The sequence below is a fragment of the Triturus cristatus genome, chromosome 1_2 (assembly GCF_964204655.1).
Source record: "Triturus cristatus chromosome 1_2, aTriCri1.1, whole genome shotgun sequence".
NCBI lineage: Eukaryota > Metazoa > Chordata > Amphibia > Caudata > Salamandridae > Triturus > Triturus cristatus.
Window position 1 is genome coordinate 666,795,138 of NC_140580.1, and position 17,668 is coordinate 666,812,805.

General features: G+C 42.7%; 1 protein-coding gene across 2 annotated transcripts in view; it reads right to left on the bottom strand.

The window, feature by feature from the left end:
* The window catches only part of CDHR1 (cadherin related family member 1), a 428,602-nt gene that overhangs the window by 16,059 nt on the left and 394,875 nt on the right, over positions 1-17,668 (bottom strand). The gene's annotated exons all lie outside the window — the stretch shown is intronic.

A 17,668-nucleotide genomic window follows, 5' to 3' on the forward strand; every position in this document is an offset into this window, starting at 1 on the left:
ATCTATTAATTGAGGAAGGTATCCGAGTGAAGTCAGAACAAGTAAATAGACAAAGAAATGCTCTTATGAATGGTATGTATCCCCTTCTAACCGAAGGACTACCAAAGGCTGTTCCAGGGATGCCAAAAGACTTGCCACCCCCGTTATTTCCAATTAAGGTACATCAAAAAGGGCATCCCAGAACCGCAGAAGATGTTTTTCTTTCCTCATATCTAGACGACACAGCTCCCGAGTATACTAACGCCACACTACATAGACCGTCTGGCGGAGGGGTTCAACGTCAGGATCAGGTATCCGACCCCGTGCAACAGCAAGTCCCGATACAAGCTTCGGCAAGCACATCTGTCCCCGCAGTCGATTCTACAGTGGTATCGACACCCATAGTTGCTGTGTCACGTTCAACGAACCCATTCACACCCGATGCCCCAGATGGGGCCACGGGAGGTGCTAGCAATACTTTTACACCACCCAGAATAAATAAACTTGTCTTTCAAGAATCAGCGCATTCACGTACACCTAAATTCGTAAGTGAACGTACGCTTAAGGAACTCCTTGTAAATTGTAGATATGACCCGGTGGTTGGTAAAGAGGACGAAATGGTCCTGGCATCATTACGCATCAGGCGAGCCGCAGAGTATTTAGCAAGGTTACCAGGAATGACTACGCATCTAGATAACATATACCATTTTGTTCAAACAGGACGAGATCCAGGATGTATTAACAGAGCTATGGAATTCCAGAAAGTAGAGATACAGGGGGAACTGTTACGTTTCCTCATAAACTGTGTGATCAGAAATCAAGACCGTCCGGGGGTAGACCCGAATGCAATGCTTATTCTTACAAGATGGAGCCAGAATATATCAGAAGGGAGACACGATAAGCAAAATTGTATAATAGCCATGTGCCGAAAAATCCGTAGAGAAATAGAGCGTATTCATGAAGAAAGATTGGGAACAGACGAGTTCGAGCAAGATGAAGTGTCCGAATCAGGGAATTCCGCAAGACAGTCAGAGACCATAGCCTATGTAGGCAGAGGAAGATCCTGTGATAATGCTAGATGTTTTTCTGATCCCATACACTCTGTATGCCCAAATAATAGCAGAACGTATCCGACGCCTGTAATAAATCTGAAGTCTCCTGAACATTTGTTTCAAGCCGCAGATAAAATACTACGAGAACGAAGGGGTTACCACCTCCTCGATTCCATGGATGAGCAAGAATTAGCCAGATCAGCTGTTCACTGGATTGACAGTCCTGAAATATACGGTGATGAGACCGTAGCACACACGTTTTTTAATCTCAGTGCAGATGAACAACGTTTAGCTGGAATCTATATGATTCAGCAACTCCTTATATTATATAAGAGCCAACATGCTGACCCTGGTCCTTTACCTGATATATTAACGGAACTACTCACGAACAGATGGAGAGGTTCTAGTAACAAGCTAATTAAAGAGATATTAGTGTCACGTAAACAGTATGTCCTTTTTGTAAATCCGGATTCTCTCTCGCTGCCCCACAGAGAAAGAACGCCGTACTATATGGATAGACAAAAATCCTTTACGAGAAGTGCACCCAATAAAAGGCGAAGACAATGAGTTTCACCGTGTATTTGTTTACACACCCATATCAAAAATGGAATTATTAGAAATGAAGAAAGTAGTACCTAGTCATGATAAAGACCCAGCGGGTTTCCACCGAGAAATTAAAGACATGTTACTAATGGGAGAGTACACCTTTCCTGATATTATGACGATATTAAAGGTGCTTTTGCCTGCTGGCATCTATGAAAAACTGAAAGAAAAAGAGTGGGAAGTGGGAGACCAAAAGATAGACTGGACAGCATTAGCAGAGGAAGAAAGGGCCCGAACTGCAGGTTCAGGGCTCGGGGATAAAGTTAAACTGTTACCAGGTTTACTAGTACAGGTACTGCCACGTCTATTAACTACAAAAAAGGAAGATTGGGGTGCAATCACAGCCTGCAAACAAAAGCAAGATGAAGACACAAGCGATTATTATGCTCGATTTGAAAAATGTTTTGGTATAAACAGTGGTATAAAAGCAAGTAGTGACTCATATCCACATTTATTTGTGACAAAATTAGTGGAAAATGCATTGCCTCCAGTGAAGAATAGAATATTGAAATTCGAGAGTACCTGGCAAAGTAACACTCCGTCACAAATGCTACAAATGTTACAGTATCATCACAATAGAATTAGGGATGAACAAGAACACGAGCATAGACGCATGAAGGATACAAAAATGAAAATGCTAGTTTCTCAGACAGTACCAGCAGAGGGTCACAAAAAGGGTGTGACACATTCTGGTGATTCTGCAGCTCCTGTAAAAGGAACCTGCAATTACTGTAAGCAACTAGGCCATTATGTACACGATTGTCCAGTCCTGAAACGTAATATAGCTACAGGTATTGCAAAAGAGAGACCACGATTAGTTAGACAAGATCAGAATGAACAAGGAGCTATGCAGCATGGACAGTCCATGCCAGTTCAGCAACAGTCCATGCCAGCCTCACAGCAGCCCATACAGTTTGTGCCAGCTGCACCACCGTTGCCTGCTACTGCCACACAAACCACAACACGACAAATGTATCAGACTGCACAATATGAATATCCTGAGTATCAGCGTTACGCATGAACAAGCCTAGAGAGGGAAGTTGACTTACCGCTCATCGAGATTCCTGTAGATCAAGAAGGACCGTATGTACATAGTGAATTGTTAGGTCAAGATAGAAAATTCTTACTCGATACAGGGGCAAGTCGAACAACTATAAAACGTAGTGAAGTTCCAGGGGCACCCCTCTCAGGCTCTCAAAATGTTTCCCTTGGTTTTTCAGGAAAACCTATTGTTAATGAAGTATCACAGCCTCTCCCACTTACGATAGGACCTTTGACACGAACTACAGATTTATTGCTTACTAAATCATGCCCAGAAAATCTGTTAGGAATTAAAACTCTGAAAGCACTAGGAGCCATAATATGTTGTTCTCCGGAAGGAGTAAGGTTGTTTCTACGTGATTTTAAAGGTCACTATGTGTCTAGGGACATGGATCCCCGACTACAGACTTTACCAGTACATCTATGGGCACAAGGCCCTACGGATGTTGGCTGCATGAACATTACACCATACCGAGTCACATTGAAAGCAGGAGTGGTACTACCACGAATGCGACAATACAAGTTACCACATGATGCTGTAGTGGCTTTGCTGAAAATCATTGATGAGCTAATTGCCCAGGGAGTAGTTGTAGAAACAGACTCCAATGTATGTAATTCACCGATAATTCCGATTCTTAAACGAACTGATCCTACTGCCCCACCAGTATACCGATTGGTTATTGATTTGCGTGAACTAAACAAGTGCATTGTACCACAATTTCCTGTGGTCCCTGATATATCATCATTATTGACAGCAATTGATTCCGAAGCAACATTCTTTACTGTAATTGATCTCAAGAATGCCTTTTTCAGCGTCCCAATAGATCCGGAAAGCCAATATTTGTTCGGATTCAGTTTAAATGGGCGCAGCTTTAAATTCTCACGCGCTCCCCAAGGATTCACAGAAAGCCCCAGCATCTACAGCCAAGCACTGAAACGAGAACTTGACAGTATCCACATGCCAGTCAATACTGCACTGCTTCAATATGTCGATGATCTGCTGATCACCGCGAGAAGCGAACCTGAATGTGAAAAGGCTTCTCTGACAGTTTTACATTTTCTAGCCGACAAGGGGCACAAGGTGTCTCCTTCTAAGCTGCAATTCTGTGTCCAGCGAGTTATTTATCTTGGTCACTCGCTGTCCAAGGAGGGAAGGCAGCTTACACCAGATCGCATCCAGTTAATTGCTAACATGTCAATACCCCAGACACAAAAGGAAGTGCGGGCTTTTATAGGCCTCACTTCATATTGTAGGCAGTGGATCCCTCAGTACGCATTTCTAGCAAAACCACTCATTCAGCTAACCACACAGGAGGCAGCCACATCGACTGTTCTCCCTTGGACTCAGGAACATACACAAGCTTTTGAAAGCCTAAAGGAAGCTTTATGTCAAGCACCTGTTTTAGCAACACCATGTTATAGCAAACATTTTACACTTTTTGTTACAGAACGTGAAGGTACTGCCTTGTCAGTACTCACTCAGGATCAAGCAGGATCACGCAAGCCATGTGCTTATTTTTCCAGTACATTAGATCCCGTAGCTCAGGCTTTGCCTGCATGCCTGAAATCAGTGGCGGCGACAGCTTTAGCAATCAGACAAAGCGATGCCATAGTATTAGGACATCCATTGACAGTACAAGTACCACATGCAGTAGAGGTTCTTGTGAACCGAACACAAACACAACACTTGACCATAGCAAGACTTACCGGTTATGAACTGACATTGTTTCAACCACACATAGAGATCCGACGGTGTAATACATTGAATCCTGCTACACTATTACCTGTAATTGGAACAGACCCACTAGCTCATGATTGTGTTGAAATCATTGAAATAAAGACGAAACCTAGACAAGACTTGACAGACGTTCCATTGTTAGATCCAGACCTGACGTTGTATGTAGACGGATCGTGCATGAGAACAAGTACAGGAGATTTAGTGGCCGCGTATGCAGTCACAACAGACACTGAAGTTATTGAGACAAATTGTATAGATACTTTGTCAGCCCAAGCAGCAGAACTTATTGCTCTAACACTAGGCCTGGGCGGTAAATTCCGTTCCGTTCGCGGAATTTGCGGAATTTGGGTAATTTCGCGTTCCGCGGAGAACGCGAAATTACCCAAAAATCTGCGTTCCGCGACTTCGCGAAATTTTTTGCTTGTTCGCGTTCTCAATATGCGTGTTCGCGAGATATTTCACCCCGAGCACGCAAACAGCGATCGCGAACAGGAAAAAAGTATCGCGAACAAGCAATTCCGCGTGTTCGCGGAATTTCTGCGTGTTCGCGGAGATTTTTTACCGTTTCGCGGAGATTTGCGTAACGCGATTACGCAAATTCCGCCCACCCCTATCTAACACAAGCCTGTATTCAAGCCACAAATAAGAAAGTTAATGTATACACTGACTCACGTTATGCATTCGGAGTTGTACACGACTTCGGCGTACTGTGGCGAGAGAGAGGTTATTTAACCTCCCATGGTGCCCACATTCAGCACGGACCCCTCATTCATGCCTTGTTAGACGCAATACATCTACCTACTGCTATATCGATTATGAAATGTAAAGCACACACGAAGGTTACTGATATCATTTCTCAAGGCAATGATTTAGCTGACAGAACAGCTAAACAGACTGCTCAGAATCGCACATTAGACATGACAAAGCCAATAGTTCAGACACCAACACAGTGTATGACAATTAAGGATCCCGCACTTGACGTAATTGACATACAGACACATGCTACTGCAGAAGAATTAAAGAAATGGACTGAACTAGGAGGGATCCAGACAGATCAGGGATGGATGACGAAGGAGAAATCTGTATGGTTTCTTCCTGACTCTATGGTCCAAGCCATTATAGCTACAATTCACAGCCCGGCGCATTTAGGAGAAAAAGCTATGCTAGATAGCATTCAACACATTTGGTTCAATAAACATTTACGAGCAGCAGCTAAACAAAAGGTCCGTACCTGTATGATATGTTGTCAGTTCAACCCGGGAAAAAGTGTTCCCGTAGAACAGGGTGGATTCCAGACTCCTGATCATCCTTTTGAAGTGCTCCAAATGGATTATATCCAGATGGAACGATGTCAAGGATTCAAATATGTTCTTGTAGTTGTCTGCGCTCTCTCCCGATGGACTGAGGCGTACCCAGTATCAGATTACACGGCCCCGACTACTGCCAAACAGTTAGTTCGAGAATTCTTCCCACGGTACGGGCTACCACGTGTTGTATATTCAGATAACGGCCAGCCTTTCTCATCCGAATTAATGAAACATGTCTCACTTTTGTTGGGATATCAGTGGAAGTTCCACTGTGTCCGACACCCCGAGGCAGCAGGTCTCGTGGAACGACATAATCAAATTTTGAAAATCAGATTGTCTAAAATATGTGAGGAGAAAGGTGTTGACTGGATAGTAGCCTTACCAGTTGCACTATTTTACATAAGAATGGTAGCACACTCTCGAACAGGGCTATCCCCGTATGAGGTGATCTTCGGAAGGCCACCAAATATGTGGGGGACGCCTGTACCACGTAAAATAACTGATGTTAATTGTAATATGCTGACAGATTACCTGGCTTCCTTGATGTCTGCACTACAATCTTGTCGTTCACAGGTAGCTGCAGCTTTTCCTGACAACACTGAGGTGAAACCCCATGACGTTGCTCCGGGGGATCTGGTGTTTGTGAGGAATTTCGATCGGAAAACCCAATTGGAGCCCAGGTGGAAAACACCGAAGCTAGTCCTGCTGACCACAAGAACAGCCGTGAAAGTGGAGGGCCGCAAAGGATGGATACATTCCAGTCACGTTAAGAAATTTCATGGACTATCCTCGGATATAGACACTGTGCCCTGCACTCCCTCACAGACTGATTCAAAACTTCCCTTTGTTGAAAGGAATGACTCTCAGAACTATAAATTAAAACTTAGGCCCAAACAGTCGAGCAATTTGATTGTTTAAGTCCTCTCCAAGGTGAAGCGGTTGAATTGTCTCTGACATGTATCCCTTGGACCTGAGTAGAGAAAATACCAGAGAAATGTTGAAACGACAGGCGTATTGTAAATCACTGCGTAGCTACTGTGTGAGGACATTATTAATTCTGTTTTTATTGAGTGTTTTAATAATCATTACGAGCGTGATTTTGCACATATATCATCCTATTTCTAGACATGTTTATAATATTACTGCTGAACATTCTTTTAGTGACCTACTGCCACATGAATTATCTTATAGACTTGCGCTGCGCATTAACACCTTCATTAGTATGTTACATCATTCCCATCAGACTAGTAATGCCACCAATTGTTGGGTGTGTGGCCGACTCCCTCCCTATCAGAATAACAAAGGAGTTCTGCCTTTCTTTCCACATCCGTTCACACACAATGGCTCCTGTGGAGCATGGTTTAGTTTACTAAATTCCATAGACCCAGACACAGCAGTTTATCAACAACATTGGATATGGGGAAATCTGAATCTAGTTTTATTCAAAGTCTGTCACCCTAATAAGGAGGGTCACCCCAGTAGAACAGGAACTGATTTAGAAAATGAAGTGTATAAATTAGGTAATTTTACGCCTAACCTCATGATTTTGAACGTCAAATCCGAAGTTGAATTAATTCTGCCCACTATGTCAGTATTTCCAGTTAAGGGTGAATTATGTGTGAGAAAAGTTGGTTCCATACACATGGGCCATAGCAAATGCGTTACTACAGTAGAATATAGTGATCAAGGGAAATCTTCATTTAGAGCTTCTCGCCATTCTTACTTTATATGTGGTCAGACGGCATATATGCGTCTGCCTCTAGATTGGGATGGTACCTGTTACATAGCATTCCTTTTGCCACCTGTTTTCCTAGCTCCCCCTGATTATTATCGAAATGTTCATTTAGTACACAAAAGAGAGCGTAGAGATCTCCCAGTTGTCGATTATACTGAGACGGCATGGGACAAGTATGTAGATTTCAATAAAGGTATCTTTCCCTATATAGGTACAATATCAAATAGTAAGCTGATACGCAGACTCACCAAGACTCTTGAAGCTGTAGTAAACGAGACTATAACCGCCCTAGGCAATCTGACAGAGGAACAATCAGTGATGAGAATTGTTGTTCTCCAGAATCGTCTTGTCCTTGACGTCATCCTGGCCGATAGGGGCGGAGCTTGCAGGGTCATCGGATCCAGCTGCTGCATATTCATACCAGAAAATTCGCCATCTGTATATAAAGCTATAACACGCCTTCATAAGATTGTAAGCCAGATACACGAGAATCCAGGCACTTGGACGTGGTCCGGGTGGGTTTGGAGTGTGATATCAGCCTGGGGATGGAGAGTTCTATCCTTCCTAGGTATTGGCCTTCTTATGCTCTTCAGTTGTTGTTTATGCCTGCAATGTGGACCAGCGATTTGTGGTCTGTGTGCCACATCATGCATTCCATATCAAAGTTCTCGTTCAAAATGCCGGAAAAAGAAGGAAGAAGAAATGATGCTCCATGAGCAAATCGATGGAATAATGAAGATTGATATCTCTTGAAGGGCAAGTAGGGGACAAGGAGGGAATGTGGAAATGTGGATTTTCCTGATCAGTTATGTCCCCTATCTTGGACCCCAACGATTCTATGTGCATGTCACAAGTACATGTATGTTCCCTCCAGTTCCAGTTTCCAAGACGCAAACATATGTGTGTCTACCGTCGACATGTTCTCTGTCAGATCCGCCATCAATGGGCTGGATATTCAATTCCTAAGTATGAAAAGCCACCGACTTTATATGGCTAAGGTACTCCATTTTTACAGTTCAGGCAAGTAGGCCCGATTCTTTCCTCAAAGCCTTTCCCTGCTCTCTGTCTCTGACAGTTTCAGCTTGAGCTCGCATCTGTATCCATGAACTTTGTCCTACTCCCTGTGCAGCTAACGGTGCCTGCCTCGGCCAGTTTTCGCCTGCCTGCCAAGAAGCTGTATTTCACCTTCGAATTATCTATTTTGCTCTTCAGCCGATGCATTCCTGTCTAGTGATTTAGGTAAACATTTCCTTTAGCTCACAAGCAAAGGACTCAGCCTTTCCGTCCTCCTGCAAGTGATTCATAGCCCTGTTGCCATGGAAAGTTTTCTGCCCCTCGCTTCTCATATAGACACTTAGACGCTTGTACACGCACATACAGTTAGTATAGAATAGATTCTGTCCGAGAGTCCTTCCTTGTGGATAACATAGTTCTCTAAACATAGGATGTTAGATATGATTTGGGATTAGATTGACATGACCCCCTAGACTTCTCGTCTCCACATGTAGAGCTAAATGTCAAGTCCCCTTCACCCCCTAGTTGCACGTCAATCACACGTCATGCTGCTGCGCACGCATCCATGTTAAGTATTATCGTATAGATCCACCTATGTAAGATAATGAGAGCCAATCATGTTTCTTTTTGCTCCTTATTACGCCTAGTTTCAATTACGTATCACTATGTTAATTTATCTTATCAATTGTTACGCCTTTTTGCACTTGTTTCATTGTAAATGTATGACCTATAAAAGTTACTTCTTGTCAATAAAGTATTGTACTTCACTTCCTGAACCCTCGTGGTGACGGAACCTGAAGGCCGCGACTCGAGTCGGCCATTTTGGATGGAATAAAGCCCATTTAGAAACCTCTTATACCACGGATTTCTGCCTCTTGTTATTCTGAGCTATTTTACTTTATTTTAAGGATTCCGTATGAAATTCAGTTTCGGTAAAAAGAATATTTACCACACCATTCTGAAATAAGGAAAGTGTAGTTGACATACATTCACTCACCTGGCCAGTCACTAACTCAAAAAAGACACAGGCACTGATTGCCCTCCCATTGATACGGGATGCATCTCCTCTTTTTTAGGACACTTACAACTGTGGAACCCAATAGAATGAACAGGATAATGTACCCGCAAGCATTCATCTTCCAAACATAAAATCCATACTAGTAACCTACACACTGAAGGCACTCACCTATTTACTGTGTAGGCAAGGTCCCCAATACAACCCCATTTTAAAATTAATACATTTCATAGGACCACCACCCACAGTAATGAAAACCTGTTCCCTTAGTATACCTTCCAATGTCCAGTTTGTACACCGAGTCACCATATCAGTCTGAACTTTCTCCCAAGCTCCAGTTCCTCCGGCTGACAGTCGTAAGCATTATGACCAACCATGGACTTAACAGACTGCAGAGAAATCTCCATCCAGAAAATACATATGCACTCATTCAGCAGATTTGTATATACTATATACATGGGGGAGGCATTCCATTGATATGTTGGCAACAACAGCACCATAGAATATGAAAATACCATGACTAGGATGGGCAAAATCATTCATTAAAATTGTGAAAATCAAGTTGTTTCTTAAAATCGACTCTGCAAGTTGACACGACTCTGCAAGTTGACAAAAAAAGTATGTGCTGTGACAGAATGGCCTTAACAACGTGACCATACCCTGTTAGCTGAAAGTGTTGCCAAGCAGAATTGCTAGAAGAAAACTCTGCTTCAGCACTTCTGGATGGATACTCTTTTAACCAATTAGAATAGGGCTTTGCATTAGAATATTCTGATTGGATATTGCCAACCAATCAGAATAACTCTGTCATGGATTTCCTATGACTTGAGTGTGGCTAGCAATCTCACAACTGCCTGTGTGCCACTAGGCAGGATGTTGTTCACCCTTTTTTACAGACAACATTAGGTTTAGCGGTTTCCAAAAACACCTCAAAATATGCTTGCTACACTGTGCATGCTCCACTGTCTGTTTATTAGCTCTTTAGTTCAGTGGGTGAAAGAAGGCGGGTCTTGGCTGTGACACTTCTGAAGAGCCGGCAGATGGCCATGCAGTTTTCAAAAAAGTGTTTGATCCCTATTAGAACGGTATTAGCCGGAACCCAGTCAGATGTGATTAAGCAGGTGCTGGACTAAGCACGTGTTTCACAATTAATTAATTATTAATACTAAATATCCTACAAAAACTACAGAAATAGAGGGCATTCAGCAGGCAGATGCCATATACCATCTTCAGCTTCTCCTCATCAAGCAAGTGATGAGAAGGACCAGGAAGGGGCGAAAGAGTTATATGTATCTTGAGCAATAGATCTGCAGGTTTATTAATTCAAAAACATCCCTAATTACTGCATTTAGTGCATCAAACATTTAAACATAATTTGAAATCTGGAACCCCTTTTAGAGCAAGACTGTTGGAAATGCCCTTTTTGCAGGGTTATTCCCAAGTATTTTTGTTTCTTCTTCCTCCTGTTTTTCCTGACCTGTTTTTCTTGGTTATAGGATTCTGGACACTTTATCACTGCATTGAATTATGTTTTTAATTTTTTATCTTTGTGATATATGAATTTGTTACTGTAATAAGCTATATGATTTGTTTTTAATAAAATACATTGTATTTCAGTATATGAATATTGGATTAGGTTCTAATTTGGGTGTCTTGTTCTGGTGACAGAATGTGCGTGTGAGTCCTCAGAAATTTAGTGTGCCAAGAAGGGGAATTTTTGTTTGTGACTCATCAGTCAGGACCAAGGTACACCTATGGGCAGGGTACACTGTATATAATAGGTGGGACATGTGCTGGCATATTTTACATAATCTGATGGTGAAATTCTGCCAATTTCGTTTTTCACTATTGAAAGGCTAACTGTCCCATAAGCTAACATGGGAGTTACTTTGTAAGATCTTACAAGTATAGCTTTCCATCAGGACAAGATAGAGAAATGGAGTTTAGGCTGTCTGAACTTATAATTTAGATTCTGTGTTTGAAAATGCCACTTTTAGAAAGTAGCCATTTTCTTGTTTAACCTTTCTGTGTCCTCTGCTGTTTGTGTATTGACAGTCTGGTTTTGGAGTGACATGAGCTGGGGCTGTGCATTCACTGTAACAAGCCCCAAGGGTGCTGAGGTGTGTCCTGCCTATCCTGGGTGACTCATAGCTGGGGTGAATAGACTTTGGCTGCATTTAGAGTGGTGGGAGGCGTTTCACTTGCACCTGAATAGGCTGTGGCTCCTTTGCACAATGCTGTCCCCACCTCCTATGATCATGCTGCTACAGAGAGGACAGAAGTGGTTTGGACTGGGCTCAGAGACCCTTGCCACAAAGAGGAAATGGGGTATAAGTATTGGACCTTAAACCCCAGAAAATTACATCACTTCTGGTCTCATGCGGAACCTCTGCCAAAGTGAAGAACTGGAGAGCTGTAAGGAGGAGTACTGCCCCTTTGCTGTGTGTGCTTGTGCTGGGTTGGGCTGCAGTTGCTGCTTCTGCCAAGGAGAGGACAAAGACTGGAACTTTCCTGTGAACCTGCTTGAAGAAGAATCTCCAAGGGCTTGTGTGTGCTTGCCCCCTGTTCTGAAGTCTCAGGGCCACAAAGACTTCACCTATAGCCATTGACCAGCACCTGGACTCCTCTGTGGACTCCTGCATTCAAAAGGGTTCAAATTCCAGTTCCTGGGTCCTGAGAATTGTGTGGATAATGCTGCAAAGTAAGAAAAACAACTCCAACACCATTAGCAATGCCACCAGTGACACTGTGACCTGCACCGAGGCCGGAGGCACCGCTCGAGAAGTGCACGACGCACTGCCCTGCCTGCAACGCAACTCCAATGTCTTTTGACACCTGCAGTTATCATCATTCCCGACGCCAGCGCCCGCACCGATGCAGTCACCGCAAGCACCAGCATCACATTATCACGGAGCCGATAACTGACGAGGCTGACTTCACAAACTCTTTGACTTTGCATCGCCTCACCAGAACAGACGCCTCATTGCCAACGCCACCTAACTTTCCCTGTCCTGAATTCAATGCCTCACCTCCTCACAGACTTAACGCATTGCCTATTGCGTGGCAACCAGGGAATTAACTTCACTTCTGCAAAGACGCCTCACCTCTACGACACCGTGCATCGTCCATAGACTTTGTTTCCAAGGTACTGTTGTTGGGGGTTCCTTGAGACTCGGTGCCCGACGCTGCTCACCTTGCGTTTGGTGCTGTACTTTGGTTTTATGCCTGTCACGAGGTCATAATAGTCCCAGGAGGAGCTATTGGTTTCTACAAATGCTATTTATGAAGTAGCTGTTCTAAAAGTGATATCTTAATACCTGTATGTTGAATTTTTTTCGTTTTTGTCTTGTTTGGTTTAGCTAAACATGCTTTATTTATCTAAACTGGTGTGGAGTTCATTTGTGGTGTTTTCACTGTGTTACTGTGTGTTTGGGTACCAATACTTTACACATTGCCTTTGGGATAAGCCTGTCTGCTCTTGCCAAGCTAGCAATGGGGTGACCAGGGGTTATCTAAAGTGTGTAACTCCTTTACCCTGACTAAAAGGATGGGCCCCTACTTGGACAAAGATGCATACATCTGCCAATTAATGACCCCCATTTCTAACAAAGACTGACAAGAATAAAATGGGCTTGTCTGCCTACCACAGAAACAGCATGGCCTAAATATATTTTACTAACGTGGGACTCCATCAGGAGTAGACAATCTATTAACTCCAATGGAGCAATGTTTTTGTAAACAATATTCAAAGCAGTTTTCAGAAGAGATCTGATATTTAATGGGAGTGTTCCAACATTCTCAGCAGCAAACTGAAACTCAAGGATAGTGAGTACCTACGCTATTGGATTTCCTTTCCAGTCACTGGCAGGAGGAGCAATGAATGAGTGTGGAAGTTAAGGCCTGGTAGTAGCATCCTGTTGCCAGACATTCGTAAAAGCAAATTTCACATTTAAAAAAAGTAAATACAAAAAGACACTTAATCTGGGTGTAAGAGGAGAGGAGTGGTGAGTGCACAAGAGAAAGAACATGGAAACACATGCGCCCCCTTAGAGAACTTAAAGACAAATAGAAGAATAGTTCCCTGATGACAGCATTGGAAGTATAGAACACATTCCATCAAACATTCAATCTACTGAGCACCCAATGCCGTCCCTGCTTTCAACTTCGAGATGTGAATTTCCTCATTAGAGCTGTCTGCTTAAACTAGTAAAACAATATCTTCCATAGTGACTTCGATCTTCAAGGAAGTACTCCAACCAATACTATGAAATAAACCTTCTCTGAGCTGCCAGCCACCACTGGCATTGCACAACTTGCTTCCAACCTGTAACAAGTAGAACAGCTTGGCCCTCATCTGCTCCAACATAGAAAACTCAGCTGCTACTCACCCCACCACATTATCTGGGCTGAATAAACTGAAATCAACTTTGACCTGGCCCGCACAGCTTCTATGCACGAGGTCAACCAAAGACGGTCATTACACTGAATCAGTCCTTTAAGAGATTGCTTTGGATGCACTTGACAATATGTGCTCCCTGAATATCGACCCCAGAATATCGATGGAACACGATATGAAGGACAAAGTATCGAAAATAATATTAATAGGTAAGTAGATTTTTGATACCTAACTCCACATACACTTCCCTTTGCGGGACATTTATCTTCAAGCTATGTGGAGTTAGGATTCAAAATTCGTTACTTCACTATATGCACTTACCTTTCGATATTTTGTCCCTAAATATTCTGTCTCTTACTCTTGAACAACTATATTCTGGAGGTCGATGTTCAGCAGTACAATCACTTGACAACAGCTATGGTCTCTCTGGCATCAGGCCCCAGAGGAGACCCTTGGTGCAAGACTTCACACTCTGCAGGTGACAGCAGATGTCCATGCCCTAATCACTTCAAGCTCCTTGAATGAAAAAACGTCTGAATAACGGTGCAGCCAATCGGCTCCCAACAAGTAAATATGCCACCAGAGACAAAGAAAAAATGTTATTGTGAACACAGATTACCTCAAAACTCCGACAGTTCTCTGATCGAAAAGGCTGTCAGCACAACACATACGCTTCGGTACCTACTACAAAGCGATTATCGTTGAAGACTACAACTAAAGCCGGATGCTCTTCAAGGCACTCGGACACTCCCTGAAGTCCACACCAGACCCATCTCTTGCCCACTCCAAGGAGCTTTATTAGTGACAAGCTAAGCCATACTACTTGATATCCAGATGAAATTGAGATACTTAGCAGACTATTTACTGAGTGACTTCTGGTGGAACTCTTGTGCAAGACTAAGCTACCCGGATAATTTTAATGTGTCTACATGCATTATAGTACAGTATTACATATAATTACGCTGAGGTATTTTGCCTCATTTCTCTTTGCATCAATGATATTTTGCAGCAGCAAAAATCATTGCTGATTTTGCCTGTCCTATGTGGACCAAATCATTTCTGCTGCTCACATTGGTATGTCCAATGCCTCTTCTTGCATTATTCTTTCTTTTGAATGGTGTTGCACAAAAATGTATGGTTGTCTTTAACATATGAGTTCGGTAGAGTTATGTCCTTTGTACTGCAGGTGTGATGATGTGTTTAAACCCTTTTGATTTTGTACCTGTGTAATTGACATGCTTTTAGTCTGCTATATATTCCACTAAAACATTCTAAATGTGTAATACTGGCTCGTAGATCAAAATGCTTTGAGTCTAATGCTACAGTTCACACGTCAGCTGTTTCCTGCCACTCTGAATTAACCATGAACGGGAAATGTGAAAGTCGCATCCAAGGGCATGTGCTCGTCAGCAAGGTGTCATCGCCTCTACTGTAGCTCTCGAGGCTGGCAGCATAAAGCAGCTGGTGCGATATTTTTTCCATACTTGGTGAGAAAGCTCAATTTTTGCAGTTTGAAACATGCATAAGCAACAAGAGAGGCGAAGTTAATATTCCTCAATTTTCACGTGGTAGTGTTCCGCTGTTGACGTGCCCGGTAGCTGGCTGCAGTTTTAGGTGTTACCTACAGACAGCCATAGCTGTCAGTCGGAGGACTCATTATACAAGTATTGTATCTTATATAGAACAGAGAGAGAGAGGCTTTTAATCAGCTCCGTTTTTAGTTTACCCCCTTTTCATCAATTGCTGTTGGCAAATTTTTGTGACGTAAAAGACACACAATTGATGGACGGAATACAGAACAAATCAAAACATTCACCCCCAGTCAAGAGATCTGGGTTAAATCCATCATTCTTTTGCTCACCATGCCACCCCAGTTTAGACCTGGCCAAATGCAAATCAGTCTTGACCCTGTGCCTCATGGGAACAGTCCAGCCCGAACTTCCAAGCCAGGTCCTCCCTGGACCGGAAACAAGCATCCTAGGACCGGCTTCGGGGTTTCACCCCTCTTCAGCCAGGATAGCTTGATTCCAGTGGCACAGTGAGCCCAGGACCCACGTCTGGGCATACCTGGCGCACTTAGGGCGAGAAAGAAAAAGACACACAATTGATGGATGGAATGCAGAACAAATCAAAACATTCACCCCCAGTCAAGAGATCTGGGTTACATCCATCATTTTTTTGCTCACCATGCCACCCCAGTTTAGACCTGGCCAAATGCAAATCAGTCTTAACCCTGTGCCTCATGGGAACAGTACAGCCCGAACTGCCAAGCCAGGTCCTCCCAGGACCAGAAACAAGCATTCACCTCCAGTCAAGAGATCTAGGAGAAATCCATCCATTTTTTGTGACGTGCCATTGGCTCGATGGGCTGACCTTAAAGCCATGACATTTCGTTGAAGGTCACATGGGTCTTTAATTGGTCCGCTGTGGTAATCTCTCCAGAATTTCTCATATTATTCCCCACCCTCGCCCTTGCTATCTCTGCTCCTGGTTCAGGGAGTGGCCACGCCGTCTCCTCTTTCAGCCAGTTACTTTTTTGCCACTGATGCTCATGCTTTTGGCCCTGCCAATGTTTGTTTCCTTGCATAAAATATGAGAAAAGTCAATACCGTCCTCTATCAATCTAGAACGAAGAAAAAACAATATGCATGCATGTAAAATGGCCATAAACAGCTTGCATGTTCGTCAGTCATCCAGGGAAGAGAAACATTGACAAACCCTAACGATTGGCGCCCAATATTAAAGGTGAAAAGTGGGTTTGCCTTTTCCTGAAATGGGGATCCACACAAACAGTCTCAGTTTGCTGACTCTTTCATTTTCTTCTTGTTAGTTGAGACACAAGAAGCAGCGGAACCTTGGCCAAGACCACATTTGATGTCAAATGAGGTACAGCATTTAATCCAGGATGGCACATCACACCCCCTCCCTACTGGACTGAGGCAGTTACAAAGAAGAATATAAAATATGTATACCAGTTCTGCTATGTAAAAATGAAAAAAAAACAATCATTAGCAGTCAATAGGTCTGTACTTGGCAAACTATTTTAGTGCAAACATACCACAAAAATGAAAAAAACAAAAACATACCACCTGAATGTGGCAGCTTTATTCTTGCGATATAAATATTATAATTAAAAAATTATCATGACAATAATAGAACAATAAATATTCATTAGGCAAGTTGCCATTTTTTGGCCACTAATGATTTGCTACAACCACAGGGATGGTGGCCTACAAACAACAGCAAAACACCATCCCAGTGATTGCATTTTAAAATGGAAAACTTCAGTAAGAGATGGTAGTGGCTCCCTACTCCTTCGGAAGTTGCCACCCTCATTAACAAATGTTAAGGGTGCTAAACGGGACCCGTTTCCTTTTGCGACCCTATTTGGGAATCAGCAATTGATCAATGGGTTGAAGCCATATTGTGATTGCAAGCCATTGATACATACCTTACAGACTCGCTATTTGGAAGGAACTCCCAAAACATAGCACTTTCAAATTGTGCTTCAGTGAGAAATTCTAAATCCATTTTATGATTTGAAAATTCTTAATCTCAAAATGGGTTTGGAACATAGGAATAAGCGATTTAGTGGTTGCAAATTCTGTAATTTAGTTAATTGCAGGATTTGTGAGCGCTAAATCACTTACTACATCTGGCTTTATGATTCTTATTGGTTCAAATGAATTAAACAATTGGCTTTGAATTTCTGTAACATGAAGACATACTTTAGTTTAAACACACAAGAATGACAAAAAAGATTGAAAAGGATGAAGAGTAGAAAGAAC